Source organism: Ambystoma mexicanum, chromosome 13 (assembly GCF_040938575.1).
Source record: "Ambystoma mexicanum isolate Mex_15411 chromosome 13, UKY_AmexF1_1, whole genome shotgun sequence".
In the NCBI taxonomy this organism is placed as follows: domain Eukaryota; kingdom Metazoa; phylum Chordata; class Amphibia; order Caudata; family Ambystomatidae; genus Ambystoma; species Ambystoma mexicanum.
The window spans coordinates 772,494,029-772,517,835 of NC_090938.1; the positions used below are offsets into that span (position 1 = coordinate 772,494,029).

Below are 23,807 nucleotides of genomic sequence, written 5' to 3' on the forward strand. Positions count from 1 at the left end.
GGCCAAAGGAAGGCGTGATATCTACTCAGCCTACTGGGCTTGCAAAGCGTATGTTAGGACGAGGGTGGTTCAGTAGCCCAATAGGTTTAATGTCCGGGCTCACTAACAGTTTTCAAAACTGCCATCCAGCCCCGCCAAAATGTTGAGGCTGGATCCGCCCCTGTTTGGCACCCTGTGTGCCACCCCAAGATTTCCTGTGGCCTCATCAGGCCACCCCTATGAAAAATTTCTGCAGGCGCCGCTGCTCTCTCCTCTCTGCCTGTCTCTCTTCTGTGTCCCTCTCCCTCCCACTCTACTCTCAGCTTCTCTTCTCTGCTGTCTCATCTCTCCCTCTCTTCTCACTGTCTCCTCTCTGCCTGCCTCTCTTCTGTGTCCCTCTCCCTCCCACTCTCCTCTCAGCTTCTCTTCTCTGCTATCTCGTCTCCCCCTCTCTTCTCACTCTCTCCTCTCTGCCTGCCTCTCTTCTGTGTCCCTCCCACTCTCCTCTCAGCTTCTCTTCTCTGCTGTCTCATCTCTCCCTCTCTTCTCACTCTCTCCTCTCTGCCTGCCTCTCTTCTGTGTCCCTCGCCCTCCCTCTCTCCTCTCAGCTTCTCTTCTCTGCTGTCTCATCTCTCCCTCTCTTCTCACTCTCTCCTCTCTGCCTGCCTCTCTTCTGTGTCCCTCTCCCTCCCACTCTCCTCTCAGCTTCTCTTCTCTGCTGTCTCATCTCTCCCTCTCTTCTCACTCTCTCCTCTCTGCCTGCCTCTCTTCTGTGTCCCTCTCCCTCCTCTTGGGCGTTGTCTGTGTCTCTCTTTGCCTTTCTCGCTCTTTCCTCCCTTCTTGCGTTCTTCTCGTTTCTTCGTTTTTCATCGCCCCCCTTGCAGACCCGAAGACCCCCCTGGGACCTGAGATGGAGGTGGAGAATGGGGAATTGTGGGTGGGGGTGAGGGGCTCTCCCCGTTATCTCGTGAATTTGGGGGTCACTTGGGGTTTCATTGAAGAGTGGAGGAACAGCCGCATTCGCCTGGGATGTGGGTGGGGTCTGCAGGTGCCTGGCGACAGGAGGCTGTGATTGGCTGAGCTCTCGCTGTGGGTGTGATTGACAGGCTGTTGGCGCCCTGTGATTGGCTGGTTTCTGAGCCGGGCTTCTCTCTTGCAGGTGAGGTGACTCTGGATTCTGGCACCGCTCATCCTTGGCTCATCGTGTCCGCGGACGGGAGAAGCGTGAGACGGGGAGCCCGAGCCCAGGACCTGCCCGACACCCCCCAGAGATTCACTATACACCCCTGTCTCCTGGGGAGGGAGGGGCTGAGCTCCGGGGGGCATTACTGGGAGGTGGAGGTGGGGGGCAGCACGCGCTGGACCCTGGGGGTGTGTGATGAGTCTGTGCCCAGGAAGGAGACGCTCACACTATCACCTGCGCGAGGATTCTGGACAGTGCGGCTCCAGGATGATGAATACTGGGCTCGCACCTCCCCTCCCACCCCCCTGACCCCCCGCGCTCCCCCCGGGGTCCTGGGCCTCTTCCTGGACTATGAGGCGGGCAGGCTCTCGGTCTACGATGCTCAGGACCGGGCTCTGCTCTTCACCTTCCCTGGGGCCTCCTTCCCCCGCACCCTGCGGCCCTTCTTCAATATATGGAGCATCGATGGGGGGCTGCGGATCCTCCCGAGGGCAGGAGGGGTCTGAGAGCAGCGGAGCCCGGCAGCAGGTAAGAGGGGGGGGGGCCCTGGGGGGGGGGGGGGAGCTGCAGGTAAGGGGGGGGGGGCTGTGTCTGAGAGGTCAGCGAAGGGGGGGCTGTGTCTGGAGGGGGGCACTGGTGGGGGCTGCAAGTGCGAGGGGCACTGTGTCTGTGAGGGTGGGGCACTGGGGGGGGGCTTTGTCTGTGGGGGGATTGGGAGCCCTGGCCAGCGGTATATAAGGGGGAGCTGTGGGGGCAGTGGCTAGTCTTTATTGGGGGGGGCACTGCTCGCTCTTGCAGTGTCCGTTGTAGGGGGGCTCAGCTGTCAGTTTACTTCTGCGGGGGGGCGTAGACAGGACTGAAGTTCTTGCAAAGGGGGGGGGGGGAATTACTTCTTTTGGCCGCTGTCCTGGGATGTTTAAGAAGTGGGGGGTACTTTTGCCTCTTTTTAGTGAAGAGAGAAATGAGGGAGGGGGGCGGGACCTGTTTTCTGTTTTGGGGGCTGGGGTTACTGTCCATCTGAAAGGGAGGGGTGGCACTGTTATCTTGATCCAGGTGATATATATATTTATTTGTTGTGCGAGGGGGCGGGGTTAAGAGTTTCGGCGGGAGCCTCGTTTGAGCGGTGTCTGGGGTTTTGGAGATGTAATTTGGCTTCTACACTGAAGTAGAGGGGGCTGGGAGGCACAGTGGGGTCTCCTGTTAATTGTTTTAGACCACCCCCCACTACTCCCCCCCCCCCAGCCTATCTACACCCCCATATATGCGGCTCTCACATTTATATTGCAAAACTGTAGCAGCTTTTCTCATCCGTGACCCGCTTCCGCACAAGAAGGGCTTTTCAATATCAGTTTTATGTGCAATAGTTATTATATAATGTCCTGCTATAGGCGCTTGGTCTGGAGTCATTTCTTCAGTGATATTTCCTGTGCTTTAGAGTTTCACTTATATTTTACGGCTCATCTCTATGGCAGGAAAGCCACTTTACTTGGTTCTGAATCACCATCTTTCTCGGTAACTGCTAGTCTCCCATTCCCTGGCCAACACTGGCCCCTAGTGGTACATTTAGGAAGGGGTTATTTACATCCATTGGTAGGTCTCTTTCTCGCTACTATTGCTTTCTCGGTAACTGCAAGTCTCCCATTCCCTAGCCAACACTGGCCCCTAGTGGCGCATTTAGGAAGGGTTTATTTACAACCATTGGTAGGTCTCTTTCTCGCTACTATTGCTTTCTCGGTAGCTGCTAGTCTTCCATTCCCTAGCCAACACTGGCCCCTAGTGGCACATTTAGGAAGGGTTTATTTACAACCATTGGTAGGTCTTAAGTAATGTTGGTATTTATTAAAAACTGTTTTATGGTTTTCTTTTTGCTGTTCTCTTTCTTTGTGACATCTTTTCAAACCACGTGGTCTTCAGTTCTTTATTAGTTTTATTTTATCCCGTTACCCAGCTGCACTAACTACATACACATGCATGTGTGCACTGATATGTTCCTTTCTATGCTTGCATTGTAATTATGTCTCACTTTTGACTCATGGCAACAAATCATTATTATATTTTCTGAGAGAGTTTTACTAACTACTTGCACTTACCCCCGACCATTTCCCATTCTCTAAAAATTAGCACAAAACTTGGATAATGTTTCTCTGCTCCTCTTACCGCCTTATCTTACTTGCTTCACTTACTCCTTATATCTTCTCCAGTTTGTCACATTAATAAATGTGTATAGTAGTCGTAGCCGCCTGTCTTTCACATCCACCTTGCCCTCCCCTCCCCCCTCCCTTTTATGTCCATTAGCACTTACTCTTATCATCTGTCCCGTGACCTTTGATATCAGCTTGTCTGCCTCCCCCTTCCCAGCTTGTCTTCTCCTCCCACCCCCCCAGCACTATTCAGAATCATCCTTTGACCTACTATGATAGTTGCTTGTTTTGTTCCTCTATATTTCTCATCGCTTCATACCCCCCTCACCCCCCCTCCTCTCATTATACTCATGCATTACATTGATTGTCGTCAGGCATAGTAATGTTACTGCTTGTCTTGTCTCATACCCTCCCCCCTCCTCTCGTTATACTGATGCACTACATCAATTGTTGCCAGGCATAGTAATGTTACTGCCTGTCTTGTCTCATACCCCCCTCCTCTCGTTATACTCATGCACTACATCAATTGTCGTCAGGCATAGTAATGTTACTGCTTGTCTTGTCTCATACCCCCCTCCCCCTCCTCTCGTTATGCTCATGCACTACATCGATTGGCGTCAGGCATAGTAATGTTACTGCTTGTCTTGTCTCATACCCCTCTCCCCCTCCTCTCGTTATACTCGTGCACTACATCAATTGTCGTCAGGCATAGTAATGTTACTGCTTGTCTTGTCTCATACCCCTCTCCCCCTCCTCTCGTTATACTGATGCACTACATCAATTGTCGTCAGGCATAGTAATGTTACTGCTTGTCTTGTCTCATACCCCCCACCCCCTCCTCTCATTATACTCATGCACTACATCATTTGTCGTCAGGCATAGTAATGTTAATGCCTGTCTTGTCTCATACCCCCCCCTCCTCTCGTTATGCTCATGCACTACATCAATTGTTGCCAGGCATAGTAATGTTACTGCCTGTCTTGTCTCATACCCCCCTCCTCTCGTTATACTCATGCACTACATCAATTGTCGTCAGGCATAGTAATGTTACTGCTTGTCTTGTCTCATACCCCCCTCCCCCTCCTCTCGTTATGCTCATGCACTACATCGATTGTCGTCAGGCATAGTAATGTTACTGCTTGTCTTGTCTCATACCCCTCTCCCCCTCCTCTCGTTATACTCGTGCACTACATCAATTGTCGTCAGGCATAGTAATGTTACTGCTTGTCTTGTCTCATACCCCTCTCCCCCTCCTCTCGTTATACTCGTGCACTACATCGATTGTCGTCAGGCATAGTAATGTTACTGCTTGTCTTGTCTCATACCCCCCTCCCCCTCCTCTCGTTATACTCGTGCACTACATCAATTGTCGTCAGGCATAGCAATGTTACTGCTTGTCTTGTCTCATTCTTATCCTTCCCCTCCTCTCGTTATACTCATGCACTACATCAATTGTAGTCAGGCATAGTAATGTTACTGCTTGTCTTGTCTCATACTCCCTCCCCCTCCTCTCGTTATACTCATGCACTACATCAATTGTCGTCAGGCATAGTAATGTTACTGCTTGTCTTGTCTCATACCCCCTCCCCCTCCCCTCGTTATACTCATGCACTACATCAATTGTCGTCAGCCATAGTAATGTTACTGCTTGTCTTGTCTCATACCCCCTCCACCTCCTCTCGTTATACTCATGCACTACATCAATTGTCGTCAGGCATAGTAATGTTACTGCTTGTCTTGTCTCATTCTTATCCTTCCCCTCCTCTCGTTATTCTCATGCACTACATCAATTGTCGTCAGGCATAGCAATGTTACTGCTTGTCTTGTCTCATACCCCCTCCCCCTCCTCTCGTTATACTCATGCACTACATCGATTGTCGTCAGGCATAGTAATGTTACTGCTTGTCTTGTCTCATACCCCTCTCCCCCTCCTCTCGTTATACTCGTGCACTACATCGATTGTCGTCAGGCATAGTAATGTTACTGCTTGTCTTGTCTCATACCCCTCTCCCCCTCCTCTCGTTATACTGATGCACTACATCAACTGTCGTCAGGCATAGTAATGTTACTGCTTGTCTTGTCTCATACCCCCCACCCCCTCCTCTCATTATACTCATGCACTACATCATTTGTCGTCAGGCATAGCAATGTTACTGCCTGTCTTGTCTCATACCCCCTCCCCCTCCTCTCGTTATACTCATGCACTACATCAATTGTCGTCAGGCATAGTAATGTTACTGCCTGTCTTGTCTCATACCCCCCTCCCCCTCCTCTCGTTATGCTCATGCACTACATCAATTGTAGTCAGGCATAGTAATGTTACTGCTTGTCTTGTCTCATACCCTCCTCCCCCTCCTCTCGTTATACTCATGCACTACATCGATTGTCGTCAGGCATAGTAATGTTACTGCTTGTCTTGTCTCATACCCCCCTCCCCCTCCTCTCGTTATACTCATGCACTACATCGATTGTCGTCAGGCATAGTAATGTTACTGCTTGTCTTGTCTCATTCTTTCCCTTCTCCTTCTTAATTGTTCCTTGCACTTGCACTATCTGAAATGTCGCCTGGCTGATTATGATGGTTATTTCACATTGTGAATTGTTTCAAGGACCTGTAAGAATGTAATTGTACTCCCCCATGTTCCCTCCCTCTTTGAGGCGCTTTGAAAAACATTGTGTATAGGCGCTATACAAATAATTAATCAATCAATTAACACTGTGCGTGATTTATTCAGTGAAGAAAACATTAAAGGGACGTTATGGTTTAATTGCGCCAAAAAAAACGTTTTGAATTTCAGAAAATCAACGTTAAAGGAACTTGTACCACACAACCCTATCTCGGTGACATTTATTATGTGTGTTGGAAATTTGGGTAGAGATGTATTAGTAAACAGCTAGAAGTCACTTTAAGCAGAATAGCTCATATATAGTGGACAAATAGTGTGTATCTCACGTGGAAGTTGGATTAGTGGGAAGCTGTGTAATAGCTCCTAGTTCCCAGAGGCAGCTCTTTTTCACTGTTTGATGCTTGACTGCTCCTGCTCTTCACATCTTTATTCCAATCCCTTCCTCACCCTCCTTGTCATCTTCATTACTGGGTGGGGTCCATGGCATAACCCATGTTCTATGTGATGCTTGGCAATACCCCATCTCCAGACCGAGTTCATCCTCCTCCAAACACCTGTAGCATAGGATTTCGCTCCCAAACCTTCATGATATTCTGGCAACCCCAACTAGCTTCTACAGCATTATTGAGACTGCTAGGATGAAAGGTGAGTCTTTTAAAAATGGGTAGATCTGTCCAGCATCATACATTCTCCGTGATGATGTTCATGTTATCGTGCAAGGTCCAGCATCATACAGTCTCTGTGATCATGTTCATGTTATGGTGCAAGGTCCATCATCATACAGTCTCTGTGATCATGATATGGAGCAAGGTCCAGCATCATACAGTCTCTGTGATCATGTTATGGTGCAAGGTCCAGCATCATACAGTCTCTGTGATCATGTTCATGTTATGGTGCAAGGTCCAGCATCATACAGTCTCAGTGATCATGTTATGGTGCATGGTCCAGCATCATACAGTCTCTGTGATCATGTTATGGTGCATGGTCCAGCATCATATAGTCTCTGTGATCATGTTATGGTGCAAGGTCCAGCATCATACAGTCTCCGTGATCATGTTATGGTGCAAGGTCCAGCATCATACAGTCTCTGTGATCATGATATGGAGCAAGGTCCAGCATTATACAGTCTCTGTGATCATGTTATGGTGCAAGGTCCAGCCTCATACAGTCTCTGTGATCATGTTATGGTGCAAGGTCCAGCATCATACAGTCTCCGTGATCATGTTATGGTGCAAGGTCTAGCATCATACAGTCTCTGTGATCATGTTATGGAGCAAGCTCCAGCATTATACAGTCTCTGTGATCATGTTATGGTGCAAGGTTCAGCATCATACAGTCTCCGTGATCATGTTATGGTGCAAGGTCCATCATTATACAGTCTCCGTGATCATGTTATGGTGCAAGGTTCAGCATCATACAGTCTCTGTGATCATGGGCAAGACCCCAGCAGCCAGTGACTGAACCCCATCAGCCAAGAGAAATGGCCCTATTAGAGCAGAGCTACTGGCAGCGGGGTTGAGCCAGAAAGAACCAGTTCCAGACATTGTGCTGAACTCCCCTAAGCCTTTAAATCAGGAGGAGCTATATATGGATAACAGTGGAGTCCAGCGTGCAGTGTGTTTTGTGTGGTAAGGCCGAGCAAGGACACACGCCACTTGCTGGTTATTAGTGGACATTTGATGGTTCATTTTTGTATTTAAACACCTATAGGTATAGGGGATGACCTACAAATGGGGATTGTCCTAAAGCAAATGGCAGACAGGGTGTACCTACACAAAGTGGGGGTTTTCGTCCAGGTGTTCAACTGTTTAGTTGATTCTGGTTCAAATCATAAAGTTCTTAACTTATTCTTACAAGTTTTTGTCTCTACTTGAGACGCTCTAACCTCCTATGTAAAGTCTCAAAATAGTTGGCAAACAAAATGTTCCAGCACCTAATCTTCAAAAGTCTTTTAACCCCCTGGTTCCCCTAAACTAGCAGCACAAATGTTCCAAGGTTTTGGCCCAATGTAAAGGCTTCACAAACCTGGTCTTCAAAGTCCAACTCTGTTATCTAGAAGTTCTCCTCTGAGAATGTTCTTGTAGTAGTTAATCACTCTGGTCAATCCTTTCGGTCTCTCTGTTTTCACCTTTTGTCTCAATATCTCTTCCAGGTTTCAAGCTTCATGGTTCTCTCTCCTTCAGGCCGTTCCTCTGCCTTGCAACAGCCTCTTGTAGACTTCTCCCAGCCCTTGCATTAATCAGGATTTACAGTACGTCCCTCCCAGTCTTTGGGTTTGTCAGGATTCACAAAGGGTCTCTCCCAGACCTTGGGTTTGTCAGGATTCCCAATGGGTCTCTCCCAGACCTTGAGTTTTCTTTCTGCATTCATAGCAGCAGTAATGGGTGCCATCCCTCCTCCCCCCCAATGTATGGAACTTGCGAGGCAGCCAATGTTGTCGCCCTCCTGCCATGGCTCAGGTATTTCTCCCTTTTACCCGAGGAGCGTTGGTGGACAGTGTAAAGACCGGAGGGTGGGTCTGTACTTCCGCTCTCTATTTGGTAGAGGAGAGACACAGAGACCCCTGCCAAGATTCTCTAGTATTGCTAGACGTAGTCGAGCAATCAAGGCCTAGCTTCTCAGGAGGTGATGCAAGCTGGTTCTTAAGTACAGTGTAGTCCCCAAGCACCCACAAAGGAATGTCCACACACTGTATCGGTAAAAACACAGTCTTTATATAATGAATATTCAAGGTCATATACACGATCACTATAACTCACTTTGTACTCTGAAAATCAACACTGGTAAATATGTACAATTCTAAAGTGGTACCACTAACATTATTAGATCTCATTAAAGTGCATACGCTCAGAATGACACACAGATCAAAATAAAGAGGAAACCAGCTTTAGATAGAGGAAGGAAATCAAGCTGGTTGAGCAATAGGCAGAATACTGGTAACTACCGTTGAACACAGTTTTGTGTGGAGATCCCCCCCCACCTGGGCAACCTGTAGAAGAAAGATACAAGCCCAGTCCATATATTGTTCACACTAGACTTTCCAATAGTTCTGCAACCCCAAAGTACCTTGCGTTGTAGCGTTCCACGTCAGGGAATTGACGGCCCTTCTTGAGTGTCCTCCCTTTCAGGCAGGAGTCATGGGTCGTCGAACGTCCGACGAAGAACAGGTCGAGCTACGACAGTGAAGTGGCCGAGTCGTTCCTAGCGGTGCTCGTTGACGGGGAAGCATAAACGTCCTGCAAGGAAGAGGCGTGCGGGGCACATCGAGGTCGATGGTTCTGGACCGCAAAGAGTTGAAGAACTGTGGCCCAGCAAGGACGTTGAGTCTTCGGCGTGTCTGTGGTCTTTGGCTGGCGGGAAACCACCGGTGGATGCTCCTTGGCGTGTCGACAGTCGGGCCTTCTCTGGCAGGATACAGCGGTGAAGATGCAGACGAGAGCGTCCTTGGATCAATGAAGTTCTTAGGCAACGGGAGCACGGCGGCTCCAGTCGGCGACGGCGGTCGTCGACAGTGGTGGACAGCAGTCCGGGTGCTTCTCCTTGGAATTCTGCAGCAATCCCTGTATCGGGTCGGCAGCCTGTCGAAGGTCTGTCTACCAGGGAGCTTAGGCAAAGATCAGCTGTGCACGATGGTCCCTCGTAGCTTGGGAAGAGGGCGCCTTACCAGGTCCTCTCCGGGTCAGTCCTTGAGGCACAGCAGCTTTCAGATTGCGAAGGAGAGCAACATCAATTCTTCTCGTCCAGCAGGGCTCAAGGTTAAGCTTCAGTTACTCGTCGTAGTGGACTTCAGCTTCTGAACACGATTCCTAGCAGTGAGAGGTCCCCAGATATACTGTTGATCTCCCATTCATTCCGCTGGGTCACACTCAAGCATCCAATCACGACTACGGGCATTCAGGCAGGCAGGCAGCCAATCAGGCACACAGTGCATTCTGTCGCGACCCTCAGCCCTGATCACCACTGGCAAGCCCATTGGCCAGGTGGGATCAGAACCTGGCATCCACTTCTCAGGCCCTCTTGGGGCCCGTCCTGGCACCTTTGGCGCCAGGCTCATCAGTAAGGAAAGACATCTGCTTGAGGAACTCATTTATTTAGGCTTTCAGCCAACATGGAGGCATCCACATAGCTTGATTCCTAGAACCAAGCTATGCGGTCTAGTGTTTTGGGTGTGGTGGCCTAGGGGCTACTTTACCTGGACTACTTTACAGTGGCTATTTAAACCACACCCGAACAAGACAACACGTGTCGCGTTACTTTGCTAATAGCAACGTGACGCTCACTGTGTCCAGCTTTCTCACGAGCCTGACGAATTCCGGACCTGCAGAAAAAAACAAAGAACATCGTTAGCAGCAGAATCTTACCTGCAATCTGCATCCTTCACTGCTCGCGGCACCTGGGCAGCTCCGTTGGAAGAGTTCGCGGCTTGGATCGAAGGACCTCACAAAGGGAGAAAGACATCATTAAAGGAGGTAGTACAGACATTACATCCACAAAGCGCTTAGACTTACCTGGCTGGTTGCTTTTCGACCGGCATAGCTCCGGAACTCCATCCGCGCTTGGAACACACCGCGACCTACGAAAAAGAGAAAAGCACAGGTCAGTGAGGACAAGACATCGCTGTGCCGCGCAAAGCGCCATCCTTACCGCATCATAGTGATATTGTGCGCCATTGTTTACCGGTGAGAACCAGCCTACCCATTTCACCAAGCGGACACTCCGCGCACCTAGGGGAGATAAAAAGAGACATTTTAGAACAGAGAAAAGGCATGCAAGAATAACAACGCCATCAATCGCAATAAGACCTACCTGAAAGACATTACTAGGCCCGCAGTCAGTGATGTAACTGTACCGCACGCGCCCACAAAAGACAACGCGCCCCTGCACAGAGAGCAGGACAGAGAGCCCACCAATTCCGACAACCAGGTGAGAAGAGAACCCGGAGGGGCTGAAATCACAAGGGAGGTGGGGGAAAACTTACCTTGGTCGTCCAGTCCTAATATAGTCTTCATTTCCAGGCAGAGTCCCATCGACACCGAGACCCACACCAGGGAATCATTGAGAAGGGCACCAACGACCAACTGGCTGGGTGGCGTCCCCGTGGATACCAGGTGAGCATAACAGAACGCGAAGCCTCACATAAATAATCCACCTGGGTGCCATGGAAACATCGGAAATCGACCAATTAGCCCAATTGTTGGGGGACTTTCGTGCTGAGGTTCTTTCAGCTCGACAAGAGACTAATGCACTCCGAAGAGACCTAATAGTGACCAAGGAGCGCACCGTCGAAATCGGCAGACAGTTCTTGCAATCACAGGCAGGTCAGACTCCTCTGCCTGGAGGAAATCCACTGATCCTATCTCACCATCTTATCCCCCACACCAGTACAGATCACGCTGCCTGGAACAGTTCCCCTGGCACCACCAGAAAGGTTTTCGGGTGACCCACGGAAGTATGCAGCATTCATAAATCAGTGTCGCCTTCATTTCCTTTGTCGCCCTGGGGCATTTCCAAATGAGGGGCATTTGTAGCTTGTTCCAGCCTGTGTACACTTTCACTAGTCCGACTTCTGTTTCTACACAACTGCACTCATTTGTACAGTCTAACCCATGCAGGAGGGTCCTTCGTTCCACTTGGAGCGTACCCTGCCTAGCAACGGTCTCTAACAAACGCTCGAGTACCTTCGACCTGGAATGAAGACGCTTTGCCGCGATCTGCCTCGCAAAGACTGATGAACGCTGTTCACGACCGCGCACCGCGGCTTCAATAGTAAGTTGCCTCACTTCCCACACTATGCCTGGCTAGTGTTGCGGTTTACTTCAAAACTCGCCATGATTAATCTAAAGCTCCTCTGGGCTTTTCTTACAGACGCTTAGAGCGTGCTGCATCCTGCACTGGATCGTGCCATCTTTATATTCCCAGGACTGGGTTCTTCGGAATCCGTTGGACCTGTCCGAAAAATCACCCCGCCAGGGTGAGTCCTTACCTTTTCCAACACTTAATTAAGCAATGCAGCTTTTGTTAACCTAATTTCAGTACCGTGCATCCATGCACACCTCTCATTGCCCGTATTGTTGTTTTCAGCATCTGGGACCCCCGTTGCATTTTTTGATTTGTTGATTTCTTCATGATTGATTGAAGAATACTTGCCCATAGGCACCATCTAACACAATAGGACACAGGGTCCTTACACATAAGGTGAGCGCTTGCCTGATCTGGATTTTGTAGTTGTATTTAGACACCGGGCTGTATACTTTCTCCGTTGCATTGATGATTACTCTGTTGTTATACATTGGAGCCACTGGAGTCTGGGTTGCTTGTGGCTTTGGATACTAATCAAATGAGTGTCTGTATAAGCACTAAATTGAATTCTGTCCTTTCTTGAGGGTATACAATCTGGGACATCCAGCCCAATGCTCACATGTAATTGTGCAATTGTGCAAAAGTACCACAGTATGTAGTATGCCTCTTGAACTACAATACCCTGCTCTTATACATACTTTTTCAACATTTTTTTATTTCAGTTCATTTGTATGATCTTTGGCTCATGAAGAAGAGAATTTACTTCTCGAAACGCGTCAGCCGTCCACAATGAATGAAACTTTCCCTGTTATTTGCGTTTGGAATAAATTACGCATGTTCTTATATTCACACCATTGATTGCTTAATTATTAATGACTAAATCTGCTTTCTAATTGAATATTTTGATTTTGAAATACAAAAAAGTTTTTTTAACTAATGTTTAGGCGTCTTTTTGACACAATTTATAGGTGTGCAGGGGACGGGAGGGTTCCAGTTTGGATCCTCTTTTCTCTCTTCTATATATTTATGCAGCCCTGTGCTAGGGCTGCTTTTCCTCCCCCGCACCCAAAAGACCTTTAAACCCTTGGTCTAATAACCTTTAATCCCTAATATTTCAGGACTGAGAGTGTGCACCTTTTATCCCTTCCTGCATTTCCAAATGACCAAGCTCGGGTAGCTTTCATCCTATCATACTTGAGTGGAAGTGCAGCGGATTGGTTGGTGCCATTGGTGACCCATAATGATCCATTGTTGCAGGATTATGGGGGGTTCCAGAGAGAAATGGAAAAACTGTTTGCTCGCAACACCCAGGAACAAGCAGTGGATAACAAACTCCTATCCCTCCGGCCAGCAGGGGAACCAAGACTTGTTAACATACATTGCTACTTTAAATAGACTGGTTGCTGAAGCCAGGTGGGCAGAAAACAAAAGAACCACGTTATTCCAGCGAGGCTTACGAGGCGAATTAAAGGACGTCTTGGCCCAGGTAGTTGATTCCCCCTCCCCCCCCCCCCAGAGACTGTACCGAATTCATAAATCTGGTCGTGCAGCTAGACCATCGGTTGCAGGACCGAAAAGCAGAAAGGTCCAAAGCAGACTCTCGAGTAGTTTATGTTGGGCCTAGAGACAACGCACCGCGGGTGCCAGACAACGCCGTGGAACCAATGCAGATCGGAGGGATACGACCGCCATTAACAAAACAGTATTGTGGAAAACCAGGACATTTTCTGAAAGACTGCCCAGTAAAACCCCCAAGGAGGACAGTCGGGGCCACAGAAAAGGATGAAGTTAAGGAATCGGAAAACTACCAAGCTCGGCAACCATAGAGGTCAGTTTGTCGAGTGATGAGAAAGAGCCACTGACCTCACACTTTGCGATACCCGTAATCTTAATAAACCACCAACAATCGTCAAAGATGCATGCCGTAGAAGCATACATCGACAGCGGAGCAGTTGGAAACTATATAGATCAAGAGTTGGCAGCAGAGATGGGGCTCCCGTTGTGTTCTAAGTCTACTAGGGACAAGGTGACTACCGTGGATGGGACAGAAATCGCCTCTGGACCAGTAACCCAGTGCACAGCTGCAGTAACCTTGCTGTGCCAGGATGGACATCGGAAGTGTATTTCATTCGATCTTATTAAGGCACCTCAGTTCCGGTTGATACTAGGGATGCCATGGTTGGTTGCTCACAACCCTTTGATTGACTGGCGGGCACGGAAATTAACCTTCTCCAGCAACTGCTCCCTGGCATGCTACTCTCCGAACCGGAACCCAACTCCTGTATCTCCAAGACTTCCAATACTGTAGCTTCTACCCTAGGAGTAACTAATTATTTGCCAGATGAATATCATGACTTTCAGGACGTATTCCAAAAAGACCAGGATAACACATTGCCGCTGCATAGGCCTTATGATTGTCAAATTGACTTTATTCCTGGGGCACAAATCCCTTGCGGCAGGATCTACGCTCTCACCGAACCAGAAAACCTTCACCTGAAATCCTATTTTACCAGTACCTTGCAATATCTGCCCATCTAAGTCCCAGCAGCCAGTCCTTTGTTCTTCGTACTGAAAAAGGAAGGGGACCTGAGGACCTGTATTGATTACCGCGCAATAAACCAGATCACCGCGAAGAACCGCTTCTCCTTGCCTCTTATCCCAGAAATGCTACACCAAGTCAAAATGCCCAGATCTATACCAAATTAGACCTTCGGGGAGCATACCATCTGGTCCGAGTCAGAAGCGGAGATGAGTGGGAAACCGCTTTCTGTACCAAATATGGCTTGTTGGAATATCAAGTCATGCCTTTGGCTTATGCAACGCTCCCGCAGCGTTTCAATATTTCATGAATGATGTCTTGAGAGAACTGATTGACGTTTGCGCCTCAGTGTACATATGACATCTTGGTCTACTCAGCCTCAAAACAAGATCATATCAGGCACATTCGTTCAGTCCTCACCAAGCTCCGCCAACATCGTTTGTATGCAAAGCTGGAGAAATGTTTTTTTCACGTCACCGAAGTAGAATTTCTTGGTTTCATCCTTTGCCAAAAGGCATCAGAATGGACGTACATAAGGTTGACGCTATTCTAAAATGGCTGTATCGCTTGCCTCTGGGGCCCACAGGAGTGCCTGGTCCGGTCTGTCGATGGGTTCTGGTCCGGTCTGTGGTTCTCGCAGTTGCCCAAAACACTCCTCCTCACTCTGCCCACTGCAGGTTTAGTCACCCAATGGACGGAATGTGGGGGAGTGATCCGGATTGAGGAATGAGGTTCCAGGTTGCTCGGAGCTGCAGGATCCTTGGATGGTTATGAGTCTTTAATGTCCTGCCCAGTTTCTTCACTGGGTTCTAGGTGGTGTTGCAGTTCTGCCCATTTCCTTCACTGGGTCCAGGTGGGCCAGGCCTGCTGCGGCGCACCCAACTGCCTTGTATATATCCTTTGCTGCAATGCACAGTTCTGCACTGATTAAGTCTTACAATGCAAGTGTTCAATATACCATGTGGCTCAACTAGGTTCTGGGGAGCCTTCAAATGTCTGTCACTTAACTAAGTATCATACTTCTTCTCTCTTGCAGGTCGGTGGACCGCCTGAGCCCTGCAGTAGTGAAGATCCCTTTGGGAGTAGGAGCGGACCAAGGTAAGTTCACTGGATGGGGAGGGGCGTGGTGGTTAATGACTGCCTCCTACCCTTCCCCGTATGCTTTATATTGCAGGCAGAAGAATGGAGCTGCAGCGTGGGCGAGCCGACGAGGGAGAGATCAGCTGGTGCCTGCCCTCTGCGTTGCTGATGAGTAGAAGAAATGAGCTGCAACGTGGGCGAGGCGACGAGGGAGAGATCAGCTGGTGCCTGCCTTCTGCGTTACTGACGAGTGACAGCTGTTCCCCTCTGCAATGCCAATGAGAGATCAGCTGTTTGCAGTGATGCGAACGGACCCGCTGAGTAACCTGCTGCTTCTTCTGCGTTGCTGGGATCGAGGAACCCAGATGACTGGAGCCGCGGGATGAGAGCGGAGTCAGACCGTGACAGGCAGCGTCACGCTTCTGTAGAGCCGGGGAGAACGCTAAGCGCTGGGTGTGGCTCAGGGTGGGGTTTATATAGCCCTGAGCCCACCCAGCACCACTAGGTCACCATGGATGTTTCCGCAGTAGGCCCTCTAGGGGCCATGTTGGATTACATTGATCGGTCCCAACCCAGGGGCCATTTTGGAAGGGGCATTTCCTAAAGCAGTGGCAAAAGCCAGTTTTCTGCGCCATGTCGCCATGTTCTTAGACCAGATGCCGCCAATGCTACTGACTGGAGTCTTGGGGGTCATGACAGCACTCCCCCCCCTAAGGCCCCCCCAAGGAGAGCCAATGGACCTGGACGTTCTGGGTGTTCACGGTGGTATCGAGCCAAGAGACGTGGAGCATGCATGTGTTCAGCTGGTTCCCAGGTCCGATCTAAAACTCCATACCCTTTCCAGTCCACCAAATAATAGAGTTTTTTCTGCACTATCTTGGAGTCCATGATATTTCTGACTTCGTATTCGGCTTCTCCCTGTACTATCACGGGGGGAGGCCTTTTAAGGGTGTCACGAGTGCCAGGATGTACAGGCTTCAATAAAAAGACATGGAACACCGGGTGCATGCGAAGTACCGGTGGGAGTTCAAGTTCCATGGCCACAGGGTTGACTATGTTCTTTATCAGGTATGGCCCAATGTATCTGGGGTGAAATTTCTTGGGTCCTTTCAGCTGAATATGCTTTGTGGATAACCAGACTTTGTCGCCAATCTGGTACTAAGGTTCTGGGGTTCTTTTCCTGTCTGTGAAACGCTTGTGGTTGGCTTTTGCTACCTGCAGGGCTTGGGTGGCCTTTTTCAATGTTTCCTTAATGTTGGTGTGTAGGGTTCTCACTGCTGGCATGTCCAAAGGTGCTGGTGGGTCTAAGGCTGATGTTGGTGGATCTCGCCCATGCAGCAAGAAGAAAGGCGAAATGCCAGTGGAACTATGAATTGTGTTATTGTATGCGTATTCCGCTGCCCAGAGTAGTTCCACCCAATTCAATTATGTCTGTGTAAGCATGCACCGAAGGTACTGCTCGAGCGATTGATTTGTCCTCTCGGTCTGCCCATCGGTCTGTGGATGGTGACTGGTAGACAGGCGGACCTCGATCTGAGCCTTAGCCCAACATGCCCTCCAGAATTTGGACACAAACTGGCTCCCTCGATCCGATATAACTACCGAAGGGAAGCCATGTAGTCTAACAATGTTGGTGAGAAAGGTTTGAGCTAAAGTTCCTGCACTGGGTATGCCTTTCAAAGCGATGAAGTGTGCCATCTTGGTTAGGAGATCGACGACCAGTATGGTATTAAAACCGCCACAGGGGGGTAGTTCAGTGATGAAGTCCAATGAGATTGTATGCTACGTGATCGGTGGAATTGACAAAGGACGGAGTAATCCCTGTGGCTTGGTCCTTGGTGTTTTGCTTCTGGCACAGATGTCACAAGATTTCACATGCTGTGCTATATCTTTCCGCCATGTAGGCCACCAGAAATACCGTTGGATTTTTGCCATGGTCTTGGCTATACCAGGGTGTCCTGCTGTAAGTGCATCATGGTAGGTGTTCATGACCTGTTCCTGCATTGCCAGGTGTGGCAAGAAAAGCCGATTTCGGTAATATGGGAGTTCGTTAACTTGAGTTTGTTGCGAACCTTGTGAAATCCATGTATGCACTTGTGCTGGGGTCATGGCTTCCTTGATCTGTTCGTGTAGGGTCTCCAGTGTAGGCAGAGGAGTACCGGTGATTCCTAACAGCTTTTCTTCCAGAATGATGAGCTGTGGAGGAGGGCTTGCATATGCATCGTCCTTTTCTGTACTCCAGCCGATTCGTGACAACGCATCAGCTTTTCCGTTTCTTACCCCGGGGCGATAGCTGACAGTGAAGTTATACTCTGAAAAGAACTGGGCCCATCGCAAATGTCGGGGTGTTTGGGCTCCGGCCGTCCGCAGAAATTGCAAGTTGCGGTGGTCGGTAAGTACTGCTACCGGATGTCGCGCTCCTAAGAGATGGTGCCTCCATTCCTTGAACGCGGCCTTTATGGCGAGAAGTTCTTTGTCGGTCACCGCGTAATTAAGTTCTCCTGGGTTGAACTTTCGAGACCAAAAGGCTACCGGATGTAATTGATTGGTTTTTGGGTCCCTCTGGGATAGCACTGCCCCCATAGTCACGTTGGAAGCATCTGTTTCCACCAAGAATGGAAGGTCTGGATTCAGGTGTTTGAGAATAGGTGCTGTATGTGAACCGTTTTTTCAGTTGCTGGAAAGCCCTCTCGGGCTCGGCAGTCCATTGAAATGTGTGGTTCTTACGGAGTAATGATGTTATGGGATGGACGATCTCTGAGAAATCAGCGATGAACCTTCTATAGAAATTCGCGAAGCCTAGGAAACTCTGGACCGTCTTGATTGAGGTGGGAGAAAGCCATTGTAATATTGCTTTCACCTTGCGATTATCCATCTGGATACCCTGAGGGCTAAGAATGTATCTGAGAAACTCCACAGTGGTGACATGAAAATCACATTTCTCAAGTTTTGCAAATAAGCGGTGCTGACATAGTTTTTCCAAGACTGCTCTTACGTGGTGCACGTGTTCTTGGACAGATTTAGAGTAGATCAAGATATCATCTATGTACACCATCGCGCAGACAACCAATAATTCCCTTAACACATCTGTCATAAAGTATTGGAATGCAGCTGGCGCGTTGCATAGTCCGAAGGACATAACGTTATACTCGAACAACCCAAATTTGGTGGGAAAGGCCGTCTTCCATTCGTCCCTGGCCTTCACGCGAACCAGGTGGTAGGCCCCCCGGAGGTCCAGTTTCGTATAGATCCTTGCTCCCTTTACTTGATCTAAGAGTACAGGAATCAGGAGCAAGGGATACCGATTCTTTATGGTAATTTTGTTAAGCACTCTATAGTCTATACAAGTTCTGAGGTCTCCCTCTTTCTTGGGGACGAAGAAGAGAGCTGAGGAAACAGGAGACTTGGACGGATGAATGAATCCGTTGGCCAGGTATTGATCTAGATATTCACGTAGATGTTGGTTCTCTTTTTCCGTAAGGGCGTAGATACGACTACATGGAGGTTGTGCTCCAGGAATTAGATCAATTTGGCAGTCGTAGGGCCTGTGGGGTTTCAAGGAGTTAGCCTGATCCTTGTGAAAATCGTCATACTCTGGAGGTAGCTGCCCTATGATTCCTAGCACGGTTCCTGGTGACTTTGTTACAGGTGCAGGGTTCTCGTGGACTGTGGTTGAAGCAGGATAACAGGTACGAGTACACGCGGTTGAAAATGTCAGGGAATGAGTATGCCAATCTATGACCGGATTATGGCACATCAACCAGGGCATTCCCAAGATCAATTGGAACTGGGGAGCGTTGATGAGATCGAAGGTAATCTGTTCCCGATGGCCATCATGGCATAGCAATACAACCTTTCCAGTACGTTGGGTCACAGGCCCTGACGACAACAGAGTTCCATCCACTGACAGGATGTTATCGACTCTGTCCCGTTTCTGTATAGACACACCTATCCGTAGGGCCACTGTGATGTCCATGTAATTGCCTACTGCTCCACAGTCCATGTAAGCTTCCAGAGCATGCATCCATTGTGGCTGCTGGGGGCATAGTAGGATAACTGGTGTTGTAAGATGCGAGACCGCTGGCGTCTCTTTTCCCGACAAGCCGGTCTCTACTCTTGTCGAGCCATGTAGTTTCCCGGTAACTCTGGCGGCTCTGTCTCGGTTTCCATGACTCCCAGTGATTTTCGGGGTGTCTTATTCGGGCAGTCCTTCAAGAAATGTCCCGCTTTACCGCAGTACAAACATAACTGTTGTTTCCTGCGTCGTTCTCTTTCCTCCTTGGTTAGTGGGCCTCTTATACTCCCCAATTGCATTGGTTCTGGCGTGCTTTCGGTAGTTGGAGGTGTGTCCTGGGGACGAAGGTACAAGGGGCGATTCACAAAACGGGATCGGTCAGACTTCCTTTCTTGCAGACGATGATCTAACTGTATCACCAGATCTATGTAGTCCGTACAGCGATCCGGTGGATTCATAACTTGAGCTAGAACGTCTTTTAGTTCGCTTTGCAGACCCCGATAGAACAGGGTGGTTTGTTTCTCTTCCGGCCAACGGGTCTCAGCTACCAGCCGATTAAATGTTGTGATGTACGCCAACAAGTCCCCATCCAAGGCATGACCCCGGGTACGGCGAGAAAACGGCTTGTCCATCTCCTGTTGGAAATTAACGAAATTGTGTAGGACAGGGTCATCCCGGTCAACTAAGGGCACTGACCAGCTAGCAGCATGTCCCCCTAGGTAGGACAAGATGAAGGCTACCTTAGTTTGGTCTGTTGGGAATGCTCCTGGACGACACAAGAAATGGAGCCTACACTGGGTCATAAACACCCTGTACTTTTGAGGGTCCCCTGTGAACCCCCGTGCGCCAGGCAGTGGGGTTTGTCCAGCCTGAGTCCTGGTAAGGCGTTTTGCCAACTCCTCTGTTCATTCCCTGTTCACAACCAGCTCCTTCCTCATGGCGTTGGTTTCCGAGCGTGCAGCGTGCACTTCGGCCCTCAACTCGCCCAGCAGGGCAGCTAGTTAGTCGATCTCTGATGCCATGGCACTTGGGCAAGGCGGTAACGTGGGCTTAGCGTTCTGTAACGCCTACCTCTGGGGCCCAGCAGGAGTGCCTGGTCCGGTCTGTCGACGGGTTCTGGTCCGGTCTGTGGTTCTCGCAGTTGCCCAAAACACTCCTCCTCACTCTGCCCACTGTAGGTTTAGTCACCCAATGGACGGAATGTGGGGGAGTAATCCGGATTGAGGAATGAGGTTCCAGGTTCCTCTGAGCTGCTGCATCCTTGGATGGTTGAGTCTTTAATGTCCTGTCCAGTTTCTTCACTGGGTTCTAGGCGGTGTTGCAGTTCTGCCCAGTTCCTTCACTGGGTCCAGGTGGCCCAGGCCTGCTGCGGCGCACCCAACCGCCTTCTATATATCCTTTGCTGCAATGCACAGTTCTGCGCTGATTAAGTCTTACAATGCAAGTGTTCAATATACCTTGTGGCTCAACTAGGTTCTGGGGAGCCTTCAAATGTCTGTCAGTTAACTAAGTATCATACTTCTTCTGTCTTGCAGGTCGGTGGACCGCCTGAGCCCTGCAGTAGTGAAGAGCCCTTTGGGAGTAGGAGCGGACCAAGGTAAGTTCACTGGATGGGGAGGGGCGTGGTGGTTAATGACTGCCTCCTACCCTTCCCCGTATGCTTTATATTGCAGGCAGAAGAATGGAGCTGCAACGTGGGCGAGGTGACGAGGGAGAGATCAACTGGTGCCTGCCTTCTGCGTTACTGACGAGTGACAGCTGTTCCCCTCTGCGATGCCGACGAGAGATCAGCTGTTTGCAGTGATGTGAACGGACCCGGCGAGTAACCTGCTGCTTCTTCTGCGTTGCTGGGATCGAGGAACCCAGATGACTGGAGCCGCGGGATGAGAGCAGAGTCGTACCGTGACAGGCAGCGTCACGCTTCTGCAGAGCCGGGGAGAACGCTAAGCGCTGGGTGTGGCTCAGGGCGGGGTTTATATAGCCCTGAGCCCACCCAGCACCACTAGGTCACCATGGATGTTTCCACAGTTGGCCCTCTAGGGGCCATGTTGGATTACATTGATCGGTCCCAACCCGGGGGCCATTTTGGAAGGGGCATTGCCTAAAGCAGTGGCAAAAGCCAGTTTTCTGTGCCATGTCGCCATGTTCTTAGACCAGATGCCGCCAATGCTACTGACTGGAGTCTTGGGGGTCATGACAATGGCCATCACCAACATCTCTGAAGGGGATGCAGAGCATGCTAGGCTTTGCAAACATTTACCGCCGATTTATCCCAGACTTCTCCCAGGTTGTGCACCCGATCACAGTACTGCTACAAAAAAGCAATAAAAAGTTTGCTTGGACCGAGGAAGCTGAAAGAGCCTTTCAGGAACTGAAACAAAGGTTCATCTCTACTCCGATCCTGCGGCACTCTCGTCCAGACCTCCCTTATGTCGTAGAAACTGATGCTTCCAGTATGGCAATGGGAGCGGTCCTTTCACAGAGGGACCCAGAAACTGGCCAGCTGCATCCTGTGGCCTTCTGGTTAAAAAAGTTTTCACCCCCGGAAATTAATTGCACTATCACGGACAAATAACTCCTAGCCATCAAGTCCGCTTTCAAGGTGTGGCGAAACTATCTTCTGGGAGCTAGACACACCATTACAGTGATCACAGACCACCGGAACCTGCAATATCTGAATACAGTCAAAGCCCAGTCTTCACGCCAGTTACGGTGGGCCCTCTTCTTCGCCAAATATGACTATGTGATCACCTTTCGACCAGGGGTCAAGAATGGGAAAGCTGACGCCTTATCTCGAATGAGCATCGATGAAACGGTGTGTACAACTCCAGACCCGGTACCCATCATACCAGAAGATTAAACTCTTGGGTACCCACAACAACCTTATCACAAGCCGAATTACGAAACGAAATTCGACAGTCAATAAACCCGGATGCTTTCCTCTCATGGCAAACTCAAGGAGAACAATATTGCATCAAGGATCAGTTACCCTTTTTTAGGGACCGGTTATATGTACCCAAGAAGGAGTTACAACAGCATATCATTTCAGGTTATCATGACTCTCTGATCGAAGGACACCCTGGAATCGCTAAAACCTTCATCAAGGTGAAAAAGAACTTTTGGTGGCCTGCCTGGCCTAAGGACATTGTCCAGTATGTTCAGTCCTGCGGCGTCTGTGCACAAAATAAATCTCAGAAACCATTGGGTCTCCTACAACCACTGGACATCCCTCCCGCTCCATGGCACACTCTTTCCCTTTACTTTATCACTGATCTGCCACCGAGTCAAGGCTTTAACACCATTCTTGTAGTCATGGATTTGTTCTCTAAGATGGCACATTTTATTCCTCTCAAGGGCCTCCTGGACACATCCACCCTAGCAAAAGTATTTCTGGAAAACATTGTCAAGCTACATGGTTTCCCATCAGTTCTGGTCTCCGATCGAGGCAGCCAGATTGTATCCAATTTTTGGAGAAAAGTTGTGCAATGGCACAGATTGATGTCCGGCTATCTACCAGTCACCACCCCCCAAACGGACAGCCAAACCGAGAGGACCAACCAGACCCTCGAACAGTATTTACGGTGCATGTTGCACCATGAATTGAGAGATTGGAAGGACTTACTTTGGATAGCCGAGTACGCATATAACAATTCCGTACATTCTAGCACGGGACAAACACCTTTTTACACCCTGTATGGCAGACATCCACGTATCTCAGAACTCGACCTTCCTGCTAGCCTGGAAATGCCTGCAGTAAAGACTCTTCACACAACCATCACTCAGGCGTTCAGAAAGGCAAAGGGACATCTTATTCATGCTAAAGAAAAACAAAGGTACTTCCCCGACCAGCATCGGAAAGAGGCCCCAGACTATCAAGTCGGAGACCAGGTTTGGTTAGCCGCCAAATATGTACCCATCAAAGGGACCCGGACCTTCCATCCTCGATATTTGGGACCCTATATCATCAAGGCAATTATCAACCCGGCAGCTGTCAAATTGGAATTACCACCTAATCTACAAATCCATCCGGTATTCCATGTGTCCCTCCTAAAACCAATGCAACCCGGTACACAAATCAAGACACCACCTCAACATATACTAATTGATGGAGAACCAGAATTCGTAGTCAAGGGCATCCTGGACTCTAAATACTCTAGAGCCAAGTTATATTATCTCGTCGACTGGAAGGGATTTGGGCCTCAAGATAGATCCTGGGAACCCAGTGAGAACATCCATGCACCACGTCTGATCAAGAAGTTTCATCAGAACTTCCGAAGTAAACCTGGACCAGACAGGAGACACACCATGGGAGGGGCCTTGCGGGGGGGGTGCTGTCACGACTCTCAGCCCTGATTCCCCATTGGCAAGCCCCTTGGCCAGGTGGGATCAGAACTCGGATCGCTAATAAGGCCTGGCATCCACTTCTCAGGCCCTCTTGGGGCCC

The 23,807-nt window shown here is 49.4% G+C and overlaps 1 long non-coding RNA gene across 1 annotated transcript in view; it reads left to right on the forward strand.

The window, feature by feature from the left end:
• The first annotated feature begins 752 nt into the window (after nt 1-752).
• LOC138521934 (uncharacterized) overlaps nt 753-23,807 on the forward strand; it is a 73,360-nt gene continuing 50,305 nt past the window's right edge. Inside the window, exon 1 of the long non-coding RNA XR_011283180.1 lies at nt 753-1,690. This is a non-coding gene — a long non-coding RNA (uncharacterized lncRNA). The remainder of the gene's footprint in view (nt 1,691-23,807) is intronic.